This window comes from Protopterus annectens, chromosome 10.part0, assembly GCF_019279795.1.
Source record: "Protopterus annectens isolate FY-2018-M chromosome 10.part0, PAN1.0, whole genome shotgun sequence".
NCBI classification, from domain to species: domain Eukaryota; kingdom Metazoa; phylum Chordata; order Ceratodontiformes; family Protopteridae; genus Protopterus; species Protopterus annectens.
This window is the reverse complement of record NC_056744.1, coordinates 1172088513-1172111676: the sequence shown is the minus strand read 5'-3', so window position 1 is coordinate 1172111676 and position 23164 is coordinate 1172088513. Positions and strand designations below refer to the sequence as shown.

The following is a 23164-nucleotide window of genomic DNA, read 5'->3' as shown; positions in this document are numbered from 1 at the left end:
TAATCTGCTTTAATTTTGTTAACTGCTGCCAAATAAGCCCCTTTGCTATTAAGTAGTGAAAAGAACAGAATGTATGCCTCCCAAATATAAAATCATTTGCACAAACACATCAACTTATGACCACTGCCCATTAATGTGCATATTCAGATGCATGTATTCCTTAAGTAGTCTATGCAGCAGCATGGCATTTTTTAAAAAAGAGGAATACTCTCAAATGCTTGTTTCAGTCTGTACCTCTGATATCCATTCAGTTTCTACAGTACCAATCAGCTCAACATCTTATTCATATAAGCCTCCATCCTTGATGCTGCTTTCAGAAGACTTTTCAGTGGAAATGAAACCGATGAAACTGGCACGATGGTTAAAATGTTTACCTTAAAAGCACAAGGTACAGGATTTGAAACTCCCCTTTCATCACTCTCTGGATATTGGTTAAGCATGTAAAACAGCAAACTGATTGCCTCACATTTATGTCTAAGTGGTTGCCATAAGGGTTAAGGTGCTTGCCTCACAGATGCAAGGTATAGGGTTTATGTCTGGCCACTGGTTGTTGGCTTTGGATTGAGGCTTGGTATAATGGTTAAGGCATTTATCTCAGACACAAGATGAAAGGTTTGATTCTCACCTTTTGAAAGGAAATTGGATAGGCTTAAAATGGTCCACAAGGATAGCTAGTGTAAGAATTTATCACTAAGGTGCATTAGTTCTACTACAAAGCAACAATGAAGGACTATACACTGCGAATGCGGTATCTTTATTGTCATCTGATGCATGGTCACTTAAGTGTCAGAAATCTCAAATATATGCATACAATTATATTTCTAATCAAATGGTTTGTAGTACATTGGCTGATAAATGGTTAAAGTAGCTGGGTTATACCTATCATACTCTGGGAAGATAAACATTTTGCTGTTAAGTACATACGGCTTTAATCTAACCCCCAACTCAGCTATTCCGAAAAGTTATCTAGAAGTTTTTTCTTCAGTCACTAAGCCATAAAGCCCGATTTACAACTGCTGTTATTTCTGCATATGTCTTGTCATTTCATAACTGTGTAAACCCATTAACATTTTTTCATGAGTGACCTAGGACCAGTGTTTGTTGAAATGATATATTCAGACTCTTAGAACAGGCAACAGAGACTGAGAGAATCAAACCTAAGAGTACAAGATGAAGCATGTTAAAATCTCACAGCCTTAATCCCCTGTTCTAAACTGCCAAACAGACATCTGGCTTTATTGTAAACACTGTTTAATCATTTTGAAAGGTATCTAGACTATGTTCACTATAAACCACTCCAATTTTATTGGCAATGAGAATTAAGAATCTAGCACTTGCATTCAATCAAAGAATGAGTAAATGAAAGAAACTGATTACTGCCTCTTTCGGCTTTTCCTGGTTAGGGGTTGTCACAGCGGAACGCCGGTCCTCCTGTGATTGGCAGTAGATTTTTACGGTGCCGAGGTGCCAGCCCGACGCCCAACCTTCAACGAAGGTACACCCATTCACGCACGCACCTACCTGCATGTCTTTAAATATCACTCAACCACAGGGAGGACATGCAGACTCCACACAAGAATCGAACCAGAAAACCTCTGAACCGCCAGTCAATCACTCCAAAACTGTACATTAGGACAGGAACAGCAAATTGATTTATACATTGGATTTTGTTCCTAGATGTCAACGCTGTTGCAAGGATTAATTTAAGTCTTCTAAAGTATTCCTTACGAAGGGCGACCACGGTGGTGCAGCAGTTAGCATTGCCGCCTCACAGCAAGAGGTTCTCTGGTTCGATCCTCGGCTGGGGTGCCTTCTATGCTGAGTCTGCATCTCCTCCAGGTGCTCAGGTCTCCTCCCACATCCTAAAGACATGCTGTAAGTGGGTTGGACACTCTAAATTGGCCCTAGGCATGAGTGCGTGCATGTGCCTTCTGTGGAAGGTTGGGCGCTGGGCTGGCAACACCGTAAAACTTGACTGCCAATCATGAGCGGACAGGTGATCCTCTGTGGCAACCCCTAACCAGGAAAAGCCGGAAGAAGAAGAAAGCATTCCTTACCAAGTTTTATTCACATTTGTTCACGTTTTATTGTTGATGCTTCATCAATTCCCAAATATTTACACACTCCCTCTTGCTCAAGTTCTTTTATATCATGTTCTTATCCCATACCGATGGGTTTTCCTGGTGCTGCAGTTTTCCTGCTTTAAAGGCTGATTTTGCACATTTATCAAGACCAAATGACATTCTTGTTTCATCTGAAAAAGTTTTGACAACTTGCATTTGTGCTTTCAGTTCCTCATCTGATGAAGTATACTGTTATAAATCAACTGACAAAGAGAAGATGAGAAATCTTTACACTTTGTTGTTTTCTAGCAGCAAAATGATAGCCATGGCCTAAGGTGTTAAGTAGACAGCTTAATGGGTTAAAGGCAAGGTAGAATAGCAACAGTGACAGAGAGTCACCCTGGAATATCCCCCTTTGAATTTTTATCCCTGGGATAATAATTTGTCCTTTATCATGGCTTAATTACAAAGTGGTCTGCCACTGTTTCATAGCCACTGTAATGTCAGTCAGTGTAAGGTGTATCTTATACATTTTTAAGCACTCATCCATGAATATGGGATACTATCAAAAGCTTTTTTGTAGTCAATCCATGCCATACTTAGATTCTTCCCCTTTTTACAGTTCTCCACTATTACTTTATTTAACAACAAATGATCCTTTGTTCCATAGGACTTTCTTTTACTGCCCTTTTCTTCTACTCCCATAATTGAGTTTTCTTCTAAATGTACTATAAACTCTGTTGGCATCAATCCCTGTGTAATGTTTATATGTCATCAGAAGGAAGTTATTGGCCTATAATTTTTAGGGTAGCTTGCAGTTTCACTCAAATAGGAGCATTGTTTTTCCTGTTAGCCAGGATGGTGTCTGTTCAGGATGCACATATAAATAGTACTTACTCATGGCTAAATCTCAACGCAAAGATATTAATACTTTTAACCAGAAGTTAGGCACTGCATCTGGGCCTAGGATTTTTCCAATTAGAGGCTTTTCTTAACTTTGTTTCAATCTCTCTGGCTGTTACTTCATCCCATTTCATATCCTGTACCTTTAAATGTCTTATTCTTTCTTTTACTTTTTCTATCCATTTAGCATCTTTGTTATGTTCCACAGGATCTTCATAGATACTTCCAAAATGTATCTATTTCTTTTTTTTTTTTGCGGTCTTTCAATTCTCTATAAAACTTTTTTGGGTCATCAGTAAATTGCTTATTTTGTACTTTTCCTTTATATCTGTGTATCTTCTAAGTTTTTCCGCTAGTGCTGAAATTTTTAGTTTATTTACGATAGTGTATGATAGATCCTAGTCTGTTCTAATACTGTGCATTGCTTTTATCCCGATTATCTTTCTTAGTACTTTTGTTAATCTGTTCCTTCTATATTCTAACAGCGACACTTCTTTGTCTTAAGTGCTTTATAGTTTTCTCTATTTGATACTTCCATGATGGTGTTCAATTTCTCCCCTTCCTTTCACTCACTAACCTCTGTTCTTGTGGTAGAACTTATCAGTTATTAATTTAGCTGCACAGTAATATATCTTGTTTACTTCCGTTATATCTGATGGATCTCTATGGATAGTCCCAATTACTAGGTTCACTTGTTTTATCAATGGGTTTTATTGACCTACTGCAGTCCAGTTCTTTCATTGATTTTAGTATGTCTATGTCTATTAAATCAAGCAACTCTTCTCTTAGCTCATTTTCTTCTAAACTGAGGGCACATTTTTTGTTTTCCCATTTCCTGCAAGCATTCTATAGAAAGTTCTATAGCATATTCCTGTGGCACACTCTTCAATTTCATCCTGTGCCATCGGTTACTCATATGGGAACTCACTGGCCTATCACTCCTCAACACTGACTACAGAGTTTCTACAGTTTCCTGCTCCTTCCCTTACGGTCTAGCAAGTGAACGTTTATACTGCTTTCCTGTGGAAGGCTCCAAAATATCTTCATATGGCACCGGATTGCTTCCTGTTCCACTGGTTTCCCCTTAATTGGGATATCCATTGCTCTATCCTCTTGTGGTGCTTTCTGAATTGGATTTTCAACACTGAATCCTTCACTTCGCAGGTTCTCCATAACCTCAGTTTCAAGTTCTTTAACTTCTCCATCACTAATCTCCTTTTCTATTTTTCCTCTGTCTTCTTATTTTTTGTATTTTAAAGTTTTCCTTGTCCGGATGCCTTTGCCTGTATTTCTCTTTGAATATCTTTGGGGCTGCCTTCTTTATTACTGATTAATTTGGCTTTCTCCTTTGCATAAATATTGCACCATATCAAATGTGTCTCTTTCTCATGTCCATATTTCTTTTATATACTTTCCAAAAATGCCTAGGTTTTGCTGTTTATATTTTTGCACTTCCTTAGATGCTTCTTTTTCCAAACAGATAAAAGTTTTTTGATCTATATACTGTTTTTCACAAATCTGTTGCACTAATGAATACAAAATTTGTATCTGAAGCTTCTGGCAGTTTTTCTTGTGGAATTATTTTCTTTCCTCTAATTTCTCTCAAAATTGTTTTGTATATCTTGTGTCTAGAAATTCTGGGCTTTTAGCATAATAGTAACAATACATCATTTCTTTCTTATCCTCAATAGTCCACTCTATTATCTTTTAGGCTCTTCTTTGGCCTATCAGTTTTTGTTGACTACTACTACCTTCAAACGGGGGGGGGGGGGGGCATCCTCCCCTTGGGCTGGCCCATTTTAGGAAAGCTTCCAAATTTTTAGGATTCTACACTGTCATCTTTTCTAGTCCTGGCACCAGTGTGCTTGTCAAGATTGGGCACTTTTTTTTATCCTGGGTCTTGTGCACTCAGCTCTCCATTTTTAATTTTTAACCTAGTTCTGACCATGATATATGGCATATAAAGTCTATATTAGTGTCTTGGTGAGATTTTGTGAAAAACAGGGTCCACCTTGCGAAGGTACTCACCAAGACTTGAGGATTAATTCAGTTTCAGCAATAATATTCTCCTTTACTTGCTGACTTATCTCTCCATTTGGACCCTGTCATCTCTCCATTCAGACTCTACTGTGAAGGTGACGGTATGTGAGGAGTAGCTGAAGTCTTTGGTAACCGAGAGGGAGATGCATGCCTCAACATGGACACTGGCTGCGACAGCTGCTTCTGACATATACTAGTCAGCCATATAAACTCACTTGTGTCTGAATCACTCTGTAATGCTGTTTACCCTCAAATGCATTTATAACTGGGCTCATTACTATATCCTTGTACAGTCATTAGAATATGATACAGACAGTGCAATTTCTCCTGGTTGTGCAAAGGCACCATCTTTCTGAATCTGCCACATCTTGCAGTCCACTGTTCATCATGTAGTTTTGTCTAATGTATTGTGCCATTTATTTCTGATTCTCAGTCACTGTCTACAGCTTGAATACCAAGAGTTGATATATTTGCAACTCTGTATGATTGCACTTGTGTAAAATGCACAGTTTAATCAAGCTGAATAAGAAATGTCTTCTGTTTAAGTATTCAAATAAATTTAAATTATGTGGTTTCTCCTTATCACGGTGTTCATGTAATATCTGCTTGTTAATATTAAAGGCTCCATTCATGAGTTAAGAACGTCTTTTAGTGCTGTTCAGTTTAGCCCAAATAATTACAGGGCAAGGTTAACAGCAGCGACACTTGCAAAGGTACTGAAACAAGGGAGAAGAAAGAAAGATTTCCGTATAAAAGACTTTTTTGATGGGGGTATTTAAGGCAATGTACGATCTGCAAAATAGTCTAATGGATTAAACCTCAATGTATTCCTCTGTAGACACGTGTTATAAATGCCAGTAACTAATTAATATAAAGTGGTTAAAATACAAAAAACAACCTTGACTACAGGAGTTCAGGTAGATTTGGACTATTCCATTTATCAGGTATAACAATGTGCAAAAACGTCAAATATTCCAGGTATCGCTGAGTAAATAATTTCTTCTATTTTTAGTAATATATTGAAATATGTGTCTATTAAAGGAACAGAGGGAGTTAAAATAATAAGAGACCACTGAGCGTGGAAACTGAAGATGTTATTGGATGTCTTCACTCCTTGAGTGAAAGAAAGATAATAGCACTCAGTGGTCAGAAAGGAGATAATGAAGTTATACTTCCACTTGAAATTCTCAACACAGCCAACAGTCAAGAGGGAAAGGAACAGCAGGTAATACAACCACAAATATTTGAAGTATATCTTTCTGCCTCAAAAACAAAATTAAAGACCTGTGCAGGCATCTGTTACTACAGATCTTATCGTTCAAAAGTTTAAAGAACCTGATGTTAGGATCAGACATTCCAATGTCACAATTTGCATTAGTGGTAGTAAATTGAAAGATATTAAGCGCATCTTTGGGGTAAACTCATTAATTATCAGCCATCACTGGTATTAATAGTAAAAGGTATTAGTGGCTTGAGATGAACAAAAAGTGATAATTTCATAAATATCAAAGAAACTTTAAAACAGAGTAGCAATAGAGGATTTTCAATGACATTCTTCCATCCCCTGCTCTGCTCACTATTAAATTAAAAATAGTTTAAGGCAGTCATCTGTAGACCATGTATTACAGGGTCTGCCCATTTGCCTACTGTGTGACCTTGACCAAGTTTGTTAATCAAACGGTGCTTGGGGGGCAACTAGGAATTTAGGTTAGGCTCCTCAATTGACCCATGGGCTGTAAGCCTAGTAACTACCTATGAACCCAATTACAAATAACCCAGAACTTACCAGAACATTTACATGCTATGCCTATCCATAAAGAGACAATGGGTGCTAAACAAAGGGTGAATATGTAGCTTCCCCCCATACATTCATCCAAATTGTGTTTGAAACCAAGGGAAACACTTGGCTTTATTTTATTCATTTGGCATTTGTTTACAGGAAAGTCTGACTGGGCATGAATCCCATTTTCAGTGGAGGCCCGGGGAGTAAAGCTCCAACATACATAGTTCAATTAATAGACACACGTGAACTGCAGTAACAAATAGTAGAACTGACATACAGGATAAATAAAATCAGATCAGAAAAAATACAGTGAATATTGAACAACAATCATAGGATACTGAACACAAAGTACAAGCAATAGTGATAACCAGTTGTAAAGATGATAAGCATTTTAAATATGGGTAAAAGACTAAGAGAAAGGAAAGAGATTTTTGCAGTTGGGGAAGATCAGGAAATGGAGTTAAAGTAGGGATCAGGAAATGGAGTTAAAGTAGGGATCTATCAGAGAAGTACCTGGTGCTTTGGCTAATAAGAGAAGGGAGGAAAGGAAAAGGGAAAAAAGAAGAGCAAAAGGAAGGAAGGGAAGGAGGAAGAAATAACAGGTAGTGTCAGCCTGGTGTAATACATGTACAGAGCCAGGAGTTAAGGAGAAATCTCTTTAGAGACTGTTTGAATACGAGACTACATGGCATTGCTCCATATTTGGAGGAATACAATAGGAATAAAGGCAGTGAAAGATTTTTTTTGGTTTATGGATTTCAAGGAGGTGTTTCTCAGATGAGCAGAGGGTGATTAGACAGGTGATGATTAAGAATGGTGCAGGTTTGCTGGGCAGGCTGAGGATTTGTATACCATTTTATGAGAAAGGAGGAGATGGGGAAACTTGATGTAGTGAGGTAACTCAAGCCAGTTTAAATATATGAGGGCAGAGCAGTGGTGAGACATGTATGACTGATTAGCTAGATTTGCAGCAGCTTTATTATAGCAAAGCTCAAGTTTTGATTTTAGGGTGATCTGTATTTTTTTTAATCAAGAAACCTATTTATTATCAGTTATAAACATAGGCAGTCGTACATTTATATAAATGAAAACAAACCATACTGACAATCTTACTTACCAGCATTATACATAAACCAAATAGACAATTTTAGCTGCAAACATCATACATCACTTATAATCTACCCAATCACTGTCGGTCAAACATTACATAGCTTATTCAAATCCTGCCTTTCTTTTAAATCTCATTTCTCCCCTGTATGTATTGCTCCCACAATTCCCATTTTTTCTATGTAATTAGCTCCTACCTTTTTCTAAAGATCTCAATTCAAGTTGTTTCGTCTCTTTTACTATATTCACTGCTTCTACTACAGCTGGTTTAGACTTTGGATTTCCATTTTCTAGTATTTTTTGGCAGCCACCATAATTTGGCTCAGCAAGGCATTACAGTGTCTAGGCAATTCCGATTCTGTATCATAGCTCAGAAAAATCATTTCCCTAGATGCACCAATTTTCTCACCCAGTATCTCTGATAGACTTTAAAGATTTCCTGCAGACTACTCTATCAACTCATTATGCTCCCAGAACTATGTTCCCCAGTTACCTCTCTCTTCCCCATCACACCTCCAACATTTACTGGTTGCCTCAGGAAAAATTCATTGGAGTCTACTTGGGGTATAAAAATACAGATGTAAACATTTCCAAGCAAAAATCCTAAATCTTCTAGATTTTGTTGCATATTTAGGAGACATATATAGTCCCTCTAGTCACTCTTCCCAATCCCTTCTAACCTCTTCTGATTGATTCTTATACTTATGCAATATTTTATGTGCTCTACTAATTATTCCTATTTTAACAGCAGCTTCTACTAAAAATTATATAAGTGTTGGTCTTTCAATTAGGACTCCCCTATTTCTTTCACTTTGCCTATACTCAGACATCAATCCTTGATGGGGAAGGCAATCTCTAGCCTCCAGTCCAAATAAATTCTAGGCCTCTTCCCATTCCATTATATTACCTTTCCCCCTCTAATTATTTGCTCCCAATACCCTTGGTTCTTTTGCCAGTTTTCTCCAATAAATGAAAGCCCCCTTTTGCCTATTGTCTGTATCCCAAATTGCAGTCATCCCTATTGGCAGAATCTCCTTTCTCCATTCCCATGTTGGATTAGTTTTTAGAATACTTTGTTACTTTATGAATATAATATTCTGCAAGATTATTGTTATTCTCCTTAAAGATATGCATGCAAAATCCCAGTCTCTGTTTCTTGAGCACCCCCCCCCTTTTCATCATCATCATCATCCTTTTCCTCTTCGAGTTATAGGTTTCTGCTTGTGCTATGTACAGGTGCCTTAACTGTGCAGCTCTGAAAAAAACCTTCAAATCAGGTATGCCCAATCCGCCTTGTTCTTTTGGAAGAATCATCTTATCCCACTTGACTCTTGCAGTCTTCCCCTCCCAGATAAAATCCTACAACTCTTTAGTAATTGCTATCAACAACTTCTCCTCTGGCTGATATTAATATTACTGACCTGTGTATAAGACTAAAGGGACTAAACATTTTCAATGTTTGTATCTTACTATCCATATCCATACAACAGAGCTTCAAATGTCTCTGGTTTTATATTATCTTTTGTTCAGCCTCTTCCTACATATCCTTAGCTGCAACACTGGAATCATTTCTAATCAATACTCCTAATTGCTGCTTTTTATCATATCCCCATAAATACAGATATTGCTGAACCAATTTGTCTGTGGGTATATAATTTATAGCTATTGCCTCTGTAAGAGCTTTATTAATTTTACACCTCAAAAAGATTTTAAATTGTCTCAGATTGTTCTAAAACACTGAAATGTCCCTTTCTGGTTTTATCAGGTATAAAATAATATCATCTGCAAACAGAGCCAGCTTTTCTTGACTACCATATCAATTATATCCTTGAATTTCTGAGTCCCTTATTTTCTTTACCAATGGTTCTAAATATAATCCAAATAAAGGAGAAAGACGACACCCCTGCCTGGTTCCTCTGCTCAAGCAGAAATGATGAGAGGAAACCACCCACTTTAATTTTTTGCCTCCAATCCCGCATATATCCTCCTAATCAACATTATAATTTTATCAGGGAATGTAAATACTTCCATTGCCCTGCGCGTAAAGTCTCAGCTTACTCTGCATCAAGACCAAACAACAACAGTGGTATTTTCTTACATTCTTCTTCCCGCTGGATCAATGTTCTGTTAATGTCAAGTATTGGCCTTCCCTCCATAAAACCACACTAATCCATATCTATCAATTTTCCCATTCTAGACAAACACTTTATCATCATGGTTTAGTCTTGAAATGAGCCTATAATAGGAAGCTGGATCTGATGGGTCTTTACCCTCTCTAGAAATTACAGCTAACAGCTAACACCGATTTCTTCCAGGATGTTGGTACTTCTCTCCTTAAAATACTCTTCAAACAAAACATTTCAAATCTATTACTTTTTATTTCCTCCTAGCTTCCAAACTTCCACAAGAATACCATCTATTCCAGGGGACTTTCCTGAGGATTGGTTATACATCACCATTTTTATCTCATCTCCTCCTATCCTGTTAGTAATTTAGCCTCATCTACCTTTAACCTTGACATACTTAATTTTTCCATAATATTTCCATGGGTACCGTTCCTTGACGGTGGTGGTGCTACGGTAGCGTTGTTGCCTCACAGTAAGACGTTGTCCTGTTCGATTCTCAGCTAGAGCATCTTCTGTGTGGAGACATGCGTGAATGGGCATACCTTCGTTGAAGGTTGTGCATCAGGGCCAGCAACTCGGCACGTAAAAATCTACTGCCAATCATTAGTGGACCGGAGTTTCGCTGTGGTGACCCCAACCGAGAAAAGCCAAAAGACAACTACCTTTCCTTGATGTCCATATTTCTCTACTTTATTCAGACTTTCATAGAATTTCCGAAATATTTCTAATACCTCAACAGCATATTATCTTCCTTGTTATAGGCTCCCTAAACTTGGCGGCAGCCCCTTCTGCTTTCTGTTGCCGGAGATCTCATACTAAACAGTTGTGTGTGCTAGAGTTATCAATAAACAGCTGCTTAACAGCAATCTTTCTAAACTTGTGTATATTATTGAGGTAATCCCTTATTTTCTGTTTAGCATTCTGCAGTTGCTGCTATTCTTTCTTTGCGAGATTCCCCCATTTTGCAATACTTTAATATTTGTCAGTCCATCTAAATAATTCTTGTTACTTCTTAACCATCTCCCTTTCTTTTATTACCATCTCCCTTTCTTTTATTTCCATTCTATTTTTAAACTCCATATTTCCCTTTCTTTTATTTCCATTCTATTTTTAAACTCCACTTTTATAGCTATCTTTTCTAATAGTTCCTAAATAAATTTCTACTACCTATTCCTTAAATTCGTATCTTTTCAACAGGGGGGGGGGGGCACAACTGTCTCATTTTTATTATCCTGTGTTTTTGTTTTAGTTATTATTGGCACATGATCTGAAATACTTATTGGGTGTGTATCAAGACTTTCAATTAAATGTACACATCCGTGTGAAATGTAAGTTTTGTCTAGCCTAGACCAAATTTTGTATTTTTGGGAATAATCTGTAAATTCACTCCAAACTTCTAGTACTAATTTCACATCTTCCATGCCAAATATTTTCATGAATTTCTTCAAAAATCTACCCTCCTTTGTTATATTTTCCTTTATGGGCCAGAAATATCTTCACTGATGCAAATCAAATTATATTCCCCACCTATAAGTAACATTCCTTGCTGAAAGCCGATTTCTCCCAGAATTTTCTTAAGCTCCATTATAGCAGTTTTAGGTGGAATATAAATACATACCAGCGTAACCCCTCATCCCTTGCCAGTAACATCTTAGTACTACAGATATACCATTATTATCTTTTTATCCTCTTCTATTACTACTGGAGCTCTTCTTGCAATTAATATAAGTACTCTCCTCCTTTGTCCCAGGTATTTCACTTAATAACCATCTTGAAAACCGGTCGTTATCAAATTCACATGTTCCGTTCTTTCCAAGTGCATCTCCTGTAACATAGCTATTTGCACTATACATTTTTAATATAGTTTATCTCTGAGACCACTGACATTTAAAGACATTACAGAAAGCATCATGGTGTTAAAAAGTCATTCCCACCTTTCATGTGGAACAGCTTGCTAGGTTTTCTGTTCCAACTTTTGTGTTACATGCATACACTGTTTGGTAGGTTGATATTTTATACAGTTGTTTCTTGTCATATCCATTTGATCCTATGTCACACCTTACAAAGCGTTTTTCTTTTATGGAAAGCCCTCAGACACCACAAACACATTACCCCTAAAACCTATCAACTTAATACCAATACACAACACTATATACATCTTCAAATAGAAGTTTTACTTTCCCAATAGGAACAAGTGTTCCAAACTGACAGCCACACTCGTAGACCTGAGTCAACCTAAAAGAAAGGTTACCCATGCTAAGAGATATGGTACAGCCTGTGCTTCTACTAAATGCTGTCTGGTTCTGTCTTACCTTTATAGCTCTCTCAGCTTGGAAGATACTTGGATGCTTTCAGAAAACGTTATCTCTTGCCATTTCTCTTTATCAGACTGTCTCCATAAAGACATACGAGTACCAAATACAGAATTGCAACTAGGCATACATTTAATTTGCTAGAAAAAGCTTTACAATATCCAATGTTCTTTCTCATGTACTTGCTTTCTCTTAAAACTTGTTACTAGATCAAGCCAAGGGCCTTAATCCTGTTATTTCCCTATGCAAGAATAAGAAAACATACATTTTTTTTCCTTTTGTCATGCCCTTTTGACTAGACTTTTTTTTTACATTTACAGTGCCTACATTTCTTAAAACTGAACAAAGAGAAAAAAAAGGAGCAGCTGTTTACATTAGTATCCCCATAACCCATAACACTTAAACAACTGAGAAAACTTTACAGCATACAAAGAAAATCATGTACTATAAAAATATTACTATTAAGGAAAAAAATGTTTTACTTAGTTAACTTTCTCCATCCTATTTAGTATTTTCCCGAACATTAATGACATGAAGTAGGGCATATGCTTTAGAGTCTCCTACAGGTTTAACAGTCAAAAAAAATCCAATATTTCCAGATTTTCTTGTTCTGTCATGTTTCATACATGTAATTATTCCTTCAAAATCCCACATTTGTCAATTTCTAAGTTACCGGTTTTATTCCCGTTCATCTCAATCTCACAAATCCTGTCTCTGCTTCATTTCCAATATGCTCGCAATTCTTCTAGTCAACTCTTGTGCTTTTTTTCTTCTCTCAATCCTTTTCTGTTGAAACATTGGAAAGGGTTTCACTGATACAGTCTCTCTGTGGTCTTTGTTACCAGAAGAACAAGCAGCAGAATCTCATTCTGCTTCACAGCTTACTTTTTGTTGGACATATATCCTCCTTAGCAAGTATTGCATCAAAAAAATATTTTGCCCCTCTAGAAAAGAATATTTTGAAGATAGTTGGGTATAGCAATTTGAATCTTACACCTGGTTCTTGACATTCCCTGAAGAGTGAAATAAATTTACTCCTCTTCTACCTGGTGTACAGTGAGTAATCACTCTACACAAACAATCTGCCATCTCACACTTTTAGTACTTTGTCCTTCTGCCACATTTTTGTCAGAATCAACTCCTTCTGCTGGAAGGACTGCATCTTTACTATTAAAAGGTGTAGGTTGTTTTCTCATAGCAAGGTTTGGAGCACACACAATGTGCCCTTTCAATTAACAACTATTGTTGTGGAACACCAGTCCAGTTGCTTTTTTGGGCTTTCATAAAATTAATACAGTCTTCCTTACAGTTTTTCTGGTACAGCAGAAAATCTCAGGTTTTCCTTACATGCTTTGTCCTCTAATTCTATTGTTTTTTGAAACCTCTCTTCTTGAACAGTCTCAGATTCAGCCAGCCTTTCCTTCATTTCATCCTGATTTTGGCAGTTTTATCACCTCATCTGAATATCTGTTTACATCTTCTTCCATTTTTTCCAGCTTTTTGTTATTTGAGTTGATATACTCCATCAGTGTTTTATTTTAATCAGGTCTGTGTGCAGTTGTCATATACTTTCCTCTAGGTTACTGGAAGTCATGTCTGGATCTTGTGCTGCTTTATGCTGAACAGCTTCAGTACTCTTCCCAGTGTGTTTTTTCCTCACCTTTTGTAGCCGATTTTCTTTCAGGTCTCCTGTATTTTGTTTTTCCTGGCATCCAGACAGTGCACTTACTAGCCCCATTTACTGAAATTTATCCAGGAATACAAGTCCATTGGCTTTTTCTGTTGAGTTTTAGCTGGGAAAGCTAGACATAAGCCGTTATTCAGTGTGCAGCCATCTTGGAAGTCAGAATGAGCTGAATGTTGGTGAAAATGTGCGAGGCACATAGTAGCGGAGGAAGGAGGTATGTATTGGCTGAAGTAACTCGAGGAATATGTAAGGAGTCTTTGGTCTATAGAGCATGCCCAGCTTTTGTGTTGTTTTTATGCACTTTTGAATATGAAGATACATTCTTGAGGAATACGTAAGGAGTCTTTGGTCTATACAGCATGCCCAGCTTTTGTGTTGTTTTTATGCACTTTTGAATATGAAGATACATTTCAGTTGATCTATTATGACACCAAGTAATTTTGTGTAAGGTACAACTTTATTGTTGAGAAAGGATATTTTGAAGGTGTCTTGTGTGTGTTTGGGATTTGGGGAGAAGCAAGAGCATTTTTGTTTTATTTGGATTTAGGAAAATCTGAGTGTCATTGAGCCCGTTTTCAATAGAGCTGAAAGCCTGCTGAGTGACAGATTGCAACTGGGAAGGACTATTAGATGAGCAAATGAAGTTTAGCTTACGTTAAAAAGAGGAGGCCAAGTACGAAGCTTTGTGTGACACTTGTATTAACTAGGATAATGGATGAGTAAGTGGAGAGCCATTTAACTGATTGTAGCCAGTTACACAGGTGGCTAGAGAACCTAGTGATGGTTGGACCTGAAAAGCCTGAAGCAAACATTTTTGACAATAGTTTTGTATGCGATACTGTATCAAAAGCTTTAGAGAGATCTAAAAAAGAGGGAAGAAACTAAAATATCATCATCTCTGGCTTTAATGACATGGTACAAAAAGGCAACAAAGGCAGTTGTGCTATGACCTGGGTGAAAGCAGTGTTGGGTAGAGGTTAAAAGATTTTCTTGGAGCAAGTACTGTAAAAGTTGGTTATGAATACAATTTTCTAAGATCTTGGAAAGAGGAGACAAGATTGCAATTGGTCTGAAGTTTGTTATTTCAGATGAGTTTCCCACTTTAGAAAGAGGAATGATGTAAAAAATGTTTTCCAGAAAGATGGGACATACGACTTATGAATGAATCAATTGATCAAGATGGAGATTGGGTAGGCAATAGAGGGAGCAGCAATCTTCAGATATTCAGATGAAAGATTGTCTACAGAGGAAGAGCAGGACTCAAGTTTGTGTAATAAATTGTTAGAGACAGATTTTAAGTTCAAAATAGCATTGTTAGAGCTTTGAAGTGTGTTAGGGGTGGCAGAATTCTGTAGGTGATGTCACTAGAAAAGCAGTCAGGAGAAACAGGAAGGTAACAAGTAATAGCAGAAAGTGCAATATTACAGAGTCATAGTAATTATATGGGGATTAGTAGAAAGTTTCAAAGCAGGGGGTTAACCAGGTGAAGGAATAGTTAGCAGAAAAGCTTGCCTAAAAAGATACTAAGCATTGCAGTTTATTATTTGTATTATGTTTCAGTAAGGGAAATGTCACTATTTACATGTTTCAGACAGTGAATGAATTGGAAGATAGGAGAACAACAGAAGCAGTGGTAATCTCCAAACCAAGTTTATGTAAGCGTTTTCTTTCACATCAAGTACATGAACTTCATCAGACAAAAGCTAGTAACAAAGCATCAGTTTAAACAGTAATTAAAGTGTGACGTCACACATCAATTAAAAACTTAAAGAAATATCAGCATCTAATAACAGTGACCACACATGACAAACCCCTATTAAAAGTGATAAAATACAACAATTACATAAAAACAAATATATAAAACATCACCTCTCCAAGGCCTTCAATTTTAAAACACATTTTAAAGAGCATTGTTCATTAAGGCCAGGGAAGGCATATGCATTAAGCCCAAGTTGCCAGAACAGTTCTCGTTCTTCCAAGTGAAGACACCACAGACCACCCCTTACTTCCCTACTGACCTGCTCTATGACAGGATAGGAAAACTGCTGTCCACTATTTTCAATTGTATGTTTTGCCAATGCATTTAAATTATTGTGCCTAACAATATTGTACTGGTGTTCATAAATTCTATCTTAGTTAATGTATGATGCCAGACTTTAATTACCATTTAAACTGATGCTTTTTATTACTAGCTTTTGTCTGACAGAGTTCATGTACTTGATGTGAACGAAAGCGCTCACATAAACTTGGTTTGGAGATTACCACTGCCTCTGTTGTTACTTACCAGTGAATTTGTTGCAGTTTGTTCTTTGCCTAGTTCGAAGATATAGGAGAAGATGGACAGGTTTATACTGCAGCAAACAACAAGCAAGGTAAAGTATGGTAATAGCAGAGGGTGCAATATATGAGCACAGACAAGCTCGCCCTAAAGGTCCTGGACTTTGTTAATACAAATGCTCCTGAACAGTCTGCACTCTCACAAGAGGCTTGAATGTCCTAGACTTAGTACTCACCAACACAAGGAGTCTCAGCACTAGACCTTGTGTGTTGCCCTCCCTGGTAAGGTCTGATCATAAATCAGTCTCTTTTGAAGCAACAAATGAAAACATCCTTAACAGTTCTTAAACTATGTAAACATACCAAGAGCAGGTGGTTAACTTCCTTAACAGGGGATATAAAATTCTACATTTTTCCTTAATTCTGCTCCCCATGCACACTGCCTCACCCCCGCACATCTCTACAGGTACAAATTTCCATTATGAAATCATACCAAAAACTGGTGATATTTGCATACAAGTCTGGAGGCCCCTTCATATTTCTGTATTCAATGAATTCTCAAAAGCAAATCATCTGCATCTGCTTAGTGACCTAAATAATTTCCACTACATTCCTTCGCAGTCTGACCCTGTAAATACAGCCAATTACTTATTCATTCTAGTTTTACCCAAAATACTTAGAGAAAGCAGCACCTAACCGAAGCAAATATTTGGATAAATTTAACAAAACGCTACAGTGAGATGCTTTTATAATGAACATCTACAACAAAAGGAAGACTGTGTACTCATGGCCATATACTCCCCAGCTTAAAAGGGCACAAACATGCTAACAAAGAACTTGAGCTTCATTCAGAAAACAAAGTTCTGGATCCATACCAATTTGACTTTGTGAAGAGTAGGTTATGCCTTCTTATCCTTTTAAACATCTTTGAAAGGGTAACTCAAGGCAATTAATAGTGGTTATGCAGTACACATAGCATACCTGGGACTGGGATAGGCACTTGATAACCCCCCCCATAGGCATCATTGACAAACTTGTGAACCTAAACATCAATCCATATGCCATAAGGTGGATAGCTTGATCGTGTTTCTACTAAGGTTGCTTAAATCCTTCTATCAAACCCAAATGATAACCAAGAAGTCTTACTTCCACTATACTCATCTTTTATATGCACATTTACTGAATATAATGCCCCATTTATTACATGTACTTATCAAAACATAACCAGCTGGAGTTCCCAAAATTCACAGACCTCAAGTTCCTTAGTCATCCAAACCAAATGGCTGCTCACTGTATGCATAGTTTTAGTGAATGGCTGCCCTCTACCTTGTTTCCTATAGGCCATCATGGAGTAAGTTTGGCGTGATGGCCATAAAACACCCCACTCTCCTAAACCTACTATGTCATCATATAACTAATGGTTCCTCAGACACTCGTAGAAAATGAGCTCAACCTCAATAAATGAATAGGACATTGTGGCATGATGGTTTCTTACCCAGCATATCCTTCTTTTATAGAGTAAACTACCCTTGCTTATTAAGCAAAGCAGTACCTTACCTAACATTCAACAATAACTTGAACAATTGGATGGACACCCACAATGTCACCCTGAGACTATCTTTTGTAATCCTTCTTGAGGCAGGAGGAATTTCTTCATGCTGTGTGTTCCAGTTAGGCTGTTAATGGTCTAGTGATAGATTGAGATATAGCTTCATAGGTAGATACTAAGTAAATAAAACACTTTATACTGACTAAATCTAACTTCATGTCATATGCCAGAATTGTAGGGCAGCCGCGGTGGTGCAGCGATTAGCATTGCCACCTCAGAGCAAGGGGTTCTCCAGTTTGATCCTCGGCTGGGGTTCCTTCTGTGCAGAGTCGGCATGTCCTCCCTGTGGTCACGTGTGTTTCCTCTGGGTCCTCTGGTTTCCTCCCACATACCAAAGACATGCTGTAGGTGGATTGGACACACTAAATTGGCCCTAGGCTTGAGTGTGTGCATGTGTGTGTCTTCTGTGGAAGGTTGGGCAAGGGCTGGTAACTGGACACCGAAAAACTCCACTGCCAATCATGAGCGGACAGGTGATGCGCTGTGGTGACCCCTAACCAGGAAAAGCTGAAAGAAGTTGTCATATACCAGAACTTTGGAAGTCAGCTGTTATGGTCAAAATTCCCAGAAACTCTACCAAAGCTGACAAATTAGACTTGTAAGACTGACACACAACACAGGAAAATGTTTTGAAAGAGTAATACTGAGATTAATTTTATCCCAACTTTCTGTACTTGCAAATATAAACCAGCAATACTTTTCCTGTGTTTGTTTCAACATAACATACTTAAGACCAGAAACATGACTGATATTTTAGATAATAGGCTACTGGCTGAACTGATTAATCGTGACCAAAGACCATAAATACCACCACTCCCAATACATAATTTACACATAATGATGCTGTTCACATTTTATGTTGATATTCAGATTGATAAGTAATCAGTTCTGCAATCAAATCGGTAGAGTGAGGGCAAGGGATACATCATCACTAGAAAGATAAACAACAGGGCATTTCTCAAGGATCTCTGTTGGGGCCAATATTTTTTAATAGTTTTGCCTACAACTGCCACAAATTAAAGTACACGAGTTGAAAAGTTTGCCGATTATAGCAAGGTGGGGACTGTGGTAACTGACCAAGGTAACAAGAAAAAAATGCAAGGTCTTCAGACTCCTTATTTACCTGGGCAGATAATTTATTTCTTGTAACATCATAAAATGCTGTGCATTAGCATATTATCCTTTGGCTCCAACAACAATGGGCATCCCTATTCTGCTGTGAGGCACATATAGCCAACCATGAACTACTTCAGGAATCTTGGTGTCAATGTGGACAAATCTTTGCACTTTGACCTACATGCCAATTTAACAGTGGAAAGGTTTTTCATTATAATGAAGGATATTTTATGCACCATCTTTTCCAGCAGCCAAGTCATTGTAATTCTACAACAGGATAATCAAGCCACATTTAGAATATGTTTTCCATAATAACAACAATAAATAATACTAATAACTTTAAAAACTGAGACAAGGTGTTAATCAGCTCTTCAGCACTGCCACTATAAAGATTCAACTCACCAGGTTAGAATTGTATAGAATTCACTACAGGCTTATAAGGGACAATCTGTTTTAGTACACAAGTGTTTTAAAGATAAGCATTTGGCATCAACTCTTAGTACTGAGTTCAAAAACGAAAAAATAATTTATTGATTTATATACATAACTGTAATACATCAATAAAGAAATTATTTTGCAATAAGAGTCAATTATCAGTGGAACCATTTACTCATTGTTCTTACACAAGCTCCTAACTTAAGAGCTTTAAACATCAGTGGGACTGCTGGTCTAAAGGTAAGAATTTATGAAACCTACTACTGTAGAACACAGACTTACAAATAATCTCCATGGAAGTTTGAGTCTGTTTTTCCTTCTACACTATCGCTGTACTTAAGTTTGCTCATATTTAGTGAAGATTTTTACTTTGTAGTAGTGCTGATCTCCAATTGGTTGTTGCTAGTTGTGATTTATTTTTTTTTTTATTACTTTAACGTTTTCATTAAGATGCTTATGAATTTCACTACTGCGGGGTTGATTTCCTTAGGTTTAGCCATTTTGTAGGTTCAGAAGCTATATTTCTTATATGCACACTCTGTGGAGCTTCTTTTTTCCTTTTGTTGTGTGTGTGAATGAGGCAGAGTCACTAAGAACGAAAAACTTGTTCGAAAGATGAAGACACTGATGACACACAGAATGGCGATACATACAAATACTTCCACTCGGTCATGGATGCACCTTATCATATCCCTTTAGTCCTAGATTTAGTTAATTATACTGCGTGACTTAACCAAAACTATCATTACTTGATTGCACCTGAAAATACTTGTGCTCAAAGGATCCTATCTGGTTTGGACACAAACAAAAAGTTATAAAGCTGAGAATAATACAGTTTGTATTTTATCTTAAACTGCAGTTTCCACTTACACTGGACTCTGTGCTTGGGCCACCACTGTTTATCTGCAATGTCATAAAAATACTTTAAGTCCCATAAAAAGTAATTTGTCTGAAATTACAAGGTCCAGCATTAATAACCAGTGCCATAAATATTCTCAAATTATTCTCAGACTAGCATATACACAGGAGCAGCTTTTGATGCATTTTGTATAAAACAATGGAATATTTCAGTAGTGGATTTCACAACTATAAATTAAATATGTTTTTCTTTCTTGGGTCTGCATCTACATTATAGCCAGTTCTTCAAACACAGGAGAAAGTGATAAAACTGGGTCATATTTGTAGTTAGCTTTGAATCACTCCAAGTTATTTGCATAACTACATGTAAGGAAAGGTTCTGAACTGTGAATGTACCTGGTTGCCTCAAACAGCAAGGTATGCTTACTGCTGACTTCTGACATTCTGTTTAACCCTTGCTACTATTTGGTTTTAAAGGTATGGGGAGGGGGTGCCAGGCCCCCTTAATAACACAACTGATAAGTACCAGATATTGGAAAATCATAATGTACAGCTTCTCTATAAAAGTTAATACTGGCCACTAATGTCCATCAACTGGGGGGGGGGGGACGATGACTTTGCTTTCCTCATGTGTGCAGTCTACTTAATATTTTTAGTCGTCAAGTTTGGAGGCCAGGTCGGTTTGATAAACAGTTGCTGTTCACGTTACAGCTAGAATAAAATTAAGGTTAGTAAAACATTCTTGTGTTTGAGTTGCAGATCGTAAGAATAGGTAAATTGGCAATAACTGGTCTCTGCATGATGGCAATTTTTTTGAGAGAATAATTGCTAGTCTGATGCCTTGACATTTTGCATCTTTTGCACTAGTTATCAAAGACAAAAGTGAAAATGGCCAGCAACACAGCCATTGTAGTTTTACCAAAGTTGTTGCAGCTGGCAAAAACAGATACTGGCAGAAAAGCAGAATAATGTACATTTCCTATACTAAATTTAGTATAATATAGCATAAACATGCTGAATGTTTAACTACTACACATGACTGACTAGACAGCTGAAAGTACAGTTGCGTAAAATCTTACCATTACAGTAGACATCCTTACCTTCACCACTGCAGTATTCATTACAAATAAGATTCCCTGCCATGAAGCCCACCGCCCAGCCAGTTTACCAAAGTCTACTGTTGCTTTAAGGTACGCTGAACGTCACCTACACACTCCTTGCACAGCATAGGGCATAAAGATGATGTTTAGGCATACCATCCTCAGAACTGATTGCCCCAGTAGGAACAGCAGTCCAAGGAAAACCAAGGAGAGCCTGCACATCCAGGAAGGGGAAAAAAACTAGGAGCATGGACGGAGGGAGTGAATGCTGCAGCGGTAAAGGCAAGGACATATACAGTTATGGAAAGATTTTACACAACTGTACTATGTCCTTACACTCACTGCTGCAGTATTCATTACAAATAGGAGAGTGCCAAAGCTCAAGGAGAAAGTTGGGGAGGAGGAAGTAGCAGCAGAGCCCTCTAAGAAGGCACGAAGAATGGCATCGGCAAAACTAGTGCTATTTCTGGAGATACCATCCAAATGGTAACATTTGCTAAAGGTATGCACATAAGTCCAGGTAGCAGCTTCAAGAATAGAATTAGCATCTATGCCTTTGAAAAAAGCAACAGAAGAAGCCACAACTCTAGTAGAATGAGCCATTACAGAAGAAGGGAGGCTCACACCATGAAAAGTGTAACAAAAGGAAAGAGCCGTTGAAATCCAAGTGGATATAGTTTGCTTGGAAACAGCCAAACCTAAAGACCTAGGATGAAAGGAAGCAAAAAACTGGTCAGATTTTCTGATAGCTTTAGTTTTATCCAAATAAAATCTGAGCTGTCTATGCACATCTAAGGTATGCAGCACCCTCTCACTGTCAGATTGCAGAGAGGAGAAAATATTAGGCAAATTAATAGACCTGTTAAGTGACAACTCGTTAACCACCTTGGGCAGGAAAGAAGGATTAGTATGCAAGGATATCCTGTCTGCATAAAATAAAGGGCTTGCAATTCAGACACCTGTCTGGCAGAAGAGGTAACAAAAGAACTATCTTCCAAGAAGAATGTTGCAAGGAAGCGGAAACAGCAGGCTCAAAAGGAGCCCGAGTCAATTTTTCCAGAACAAAATTATGATCTCTGGCAGGAGGAGGAACAGGCTTCCTGGGAGGTCTAATATTAAGGACACCTTTAAGAAATTGGTTAGTTTCAAATCTAGAAGCTAATGGGGGAGTTAAAGGTAGACAAGCAGAAAGAGATGATAAGTGGGCCTTAATAGAATAGGCCAAACCAGCACTGAGCAACTCACACAAATAAGAGAGAGCCAAAGGAACAGCCACAGAAAGCGGGTCCATGTCACGAGAAAGACACCAAATGGAAAACCTCTTTCATTTATACAAGTAGGATTTCCTAGCCTCCTGCAGGACCTGCAGCATATCCTCAGAAAAAAGGCGTCTATGAGGTATCAAAACCCTATCACCCACAGTGTCAGCTGAAGTGTGGACAGGTGGGGATGGATGAGGGGCTCCTTGTCTTGTGTGAGGAGATCCACCCTATGAGGTAACTTGTGATGATTGCCCTTGGCTAGATGCAAACGTAGAACCAGTGCCATTGTGGCCAAAAGGGAGTCACCAACAAGATTTTGGGAGCATCCTGTTGAATCTTGAACAGGACTCTTGGAATGAGAGAAAGGGGAGGGAATGCATAATGAAACATCCCCTTCCAAGAAAATGAGGGGGTGTCCACCTTCCATACCAGAGAACCTGGGACACTGGCACAAAACAGAAGAAGATGGCAGAGGAGAGGCAAAGA

General features: G+C 37.8%; 1 protein-coding gene across 1 annotated transcript in view; it reads right to left on the bottom strand.

Moving 5' to 3' along the window:
• LOC122813542 (synaptonemal complex protein 1-like) overlaps positions 1-23164 on the bottom strand; it is a gene marked incomplete in the record, with an annotated part of 863486 nt that overhangs the window by 836105 nt on the left and 4217 nt on the right.